We start from the raw sequence: 3,526 nt of genomic DNA on the forward strand, positions 1-3,526 counted from the left end.
ACCCCAGGGACACATTCACCACAGGCTTTTCTCCCAACCCTGGCCAACAGCCCAGTCAGTGCAGCCCCCACCACAACCAGGAAAGCCTGGGGATCTCTAGAGCTTAGCAAAAGCCTGTGTAACGACTCAACCACTACTCCCATCACTCCTACCTAATTTCATTCAGGAAATAATAACTGCCCCCCGGTGGGAAAGGGGGGGCAGTGTTCTCTCCCAAAAAACTGACCGGAGCAAGGGCTATACCAATCTAGGCCAGAAGGCCAGGGACCCAACCCTTTGGCCAGACCCAGTGCAGCACCCATCCTCACCAGGAGTACCCTTCCAGATATTCCAGCATTATTGGGCGACCTGATGTAGTCCGTGCTGAAACCGCCCTTCCAGGACAATTACACTATTGCATTTGCATAGCTCTCCCCTTTGGCAGTAGCACAGCGCTTCCTCTGGCAACTGATAAAAACAGATACTACACTTGATCTTAGCCAAAAGGCAGAGAAGTGATATTGGGGGAGGTATGACACATTTACACCTTTCACCACCAACACACGAAGGCCCAGAAACATCCGCAGTAACCCTAGGACCCACCCTCATCAACTCTCAGAACTGATACAAGTGACTCCCATAGCCTACAGAGGCTCAAAGTATCATGGGATAGGCAGTGTCATGACTGGAAAATTAAGGAAATAGAAAGTCAGAGAACAGAGAAATTCAGTCAGGAGGACAAGAGACATCACAGACACAGAAACCTGCTGTATACAGCTAAAGGAGGTAAGTTATTCACAAACTGACAATGGGGTTTTTTATTTATTTACATGCACAGTGCATCTGTTTTGGGGAGAAAAGCTGGAGTTATTCTTTAGATCACAAACTTTTCAAAAAAGGAAGTAACATGCTCACCATATGCAGAAAAAACAGGTATCTTTGGAGGCTATGATGAGGGAAGAGGTGGTAGAAGAAACCCTGTGAAAATTATTATAAATGGGTCATGGATGTAACTTGGCTGGGTTCACAATGTTGTGTTGCAGTAATGCACTGCCCTGCATTTTGCTTATTATGCCGTACTATTGGTGTGCTATGGTAACATTCATTTTTAGAAGTTTTGGCAAGCTGACATTAAGAAATTGGGCATTGGACTGATTTGAGGCCGTTTTCCTTTCACTCCAACAACTATGTTCATAAGGAAGCTAACACTGCACAGCTTGGTAAATAGGCCCTGGGGATAGCTCTGGCCTTTAATCCCACCACCTCTTAATAGCCAGTTTGTAGATCTATGCTGAGATTGGTAGAAAAGAAGGAGAGGGAAAATGGTGCATTAGTAGACAAGTGGTGTGAGGGAATCCCTCTGAGACGACTGGTGTGCAGATATGTGCATGTGCATGTGCACTAGAATGTGCACTTTCCCATGTGCACGCATGTGCACACTTCCTGTTGGTACCAGAGGGCTATTTAAAGGTTCCTTATGTTCTTTATTGACTGATCTGCAGCTGCTCCCAGTGCCCTGCATTTATCTTGGATGATTTTGTTGCTCCTGACCTGATCTTGGATTCTGCTCCTGACTTGTCACCAGTTCCGTTCCTGACCTTGTTCTGTTCCTGACTTTAGCTCTGTTAATAAGTGGATTGCCCCTTTAACCTGTACTAACTAGTGAACACAGCTACTGTTCCTGACCTGTTGGTCCGCCAGTCTCCTTGGGACGGCATCCCCTGCTGCAAGTTCTCCTATCAACATCTGCTGGCACTAGTGGTCCTCCTGTCCTTCGGTACCCTCTGTTCCACTTCCAGTGGGGACTGGGCTGGAAATACAAGAGAGGCCCACCTTTTCATTTCAATCTCCTATCAGATATGCAACAAGTGGCTTCTCTGCTTCTGGAAGCTGTAAGAAGAGAAAGCCTTTGTAAGCCACCTGACTACCTCCTGCAAGATGAGCCATTGGTGTGCTGACGAAAAAAACAGCTCCCCAGAACCTCTCCTGATGCTATTATCACAGTAGTAGGAGAAGGTAAAGGAGGAGGAAGAGGTCACATTTATAAGGCTCAACACCTACTATCTCCATGTGGCAGCACCTTTTGCTTTTATGCTATCCTGTAATTTTTTTTTTTATTATTCTTTCTTTTCAGCCTATTGCTATATGTTTCTACACTTAAAGGACATGTTTACAAGCACAGTACGTTTTAATGTAGGAAATTACATATGAAAACAATAATCAAATGTAGCTGCGTGAATGATAAACATTTTGTACCTTTTTATGAGGTTTTATTCTGTGATTACGTGTCTGCTTCATGCTCCTTCAGTTCTCTCTCCCTCTAGAGGGGACGCGTCCCGCTAGTAAATGGGCAGGCAGTGTCTGATGTCACACACAACAGGGATGAACATTCCCTGTCTGTCTGCAAAACAGTCTTGTATATCTACAGTATGTATTTTCCCTCTGTATTCACTTGCTGGAAAAACTCAGATAGTTTCACTGTAGTGTAGCAAGACTGTGTCATTCATACATACATTAGTGTAGAGTAGGGATAGTTTCAGTGTAGTGTAGTGAGACCATGTCAGTAATCTTTACATTAGTGTATAGCTAGAGTAGGGACAGTTCAGATAGCATCAGTGTATTGATGGTTGAATACCATCTATTTGATTACGTTTAATGCCATTTACTTCTCTGTGCTTTACTGCCAGTTTAATGCCATATAATTTTGTGTGCATTACTGCCAGTTTAACGCTGTATTGTTTTTTGTGCGTTACAGCCAGTTTAATGCCATATAGTTTTGTGCATTACAGCCAGTTTAATGCCATATAGTTTTGTGCGTTATTGCCAGTTTAACGCCATTTACTTCTGTGTGCATTACTGCCAGTTTAACACCATTTACTTCTCTCTACATTACTGCCAGTTTAACGCCATATAGTTTTGCGTGTGTTACTTCCAGTTTAACGCCATTTACTTCTGTGTGCATTACTGCCAGTTTAACGCCATAGCGTTTTGTGTGCGTTACTGACAGTTTATCACCATATAGTTTTGTGCGTTACTGACACTTTATCACTACTTCTGTGTGCATTACTACCAGTTTAATGCCATTTACTTCTCTATGCTTTACTGCCAGTTTAACGTCATATCGTTTTGTGCGTTATTGCCAGTTTAACGCCATTTACTTCTGTGTGCGTTACTGCCAGTTTAACACCATTTACTTCTCTCTGCATTACTGCCAGTTTAATGCCATATGTTTTGCGTGTGTTACTGCCAGTTTAACGCCATATAGTTCTGTGTGCGTTATTGCCAATTTAACGCTATATAGTTCTGCGTGCGTTACTGCCAGTTTAATGCCATTTACTTCTGTGTGCATTACTGCCAGTTTAACGCCATATAGTTTTGTGTGCATTACTGCCAGTTTAACACCATAGCTTTTTCTGTGCGTTACTGACAGCTTATCACTACTTCTGTGTGCATTACTACCAGTTTAATGCCATGTCTTCTCTGTGTGTTACTGTAAGTTTAACACCATATAGTTTGGCATGCGTACTGCCAGTTTAACGCCATATAG

General features: G+C 43.2%; 1 pseudogene; it reads right to left on the reverse strand.

Annotated features, from left to right (window-relative positions):
* Nucleotides 1-351: 351 nt before the first annotated feature.
* Nucleotides 352-499, reverse strand: LOC143979970 (U2 spliceosomal RNA; annotated as a pseudogene).
* Nucleotides 500-3,526: the final 3,027 nt, after the last annotated feature.

This window comes from Lithobates pipiens, unplaced genomic scaffold (assembly GCF_037356315.1).
Source record: "Lithobates pipiens isolate NorthernLeopardFrog02 unplaced genomic scaffold, aLitPip1_a1.2 Scaffold_13, whole genome shotgun sequence".
In the NCBI taxonomy this organism is placed as follows: Eukaryota; Metazoa; Chordata; class Amphibia; order Anura; family Ranidae; genus Lithobates; species Lithobates pipiens.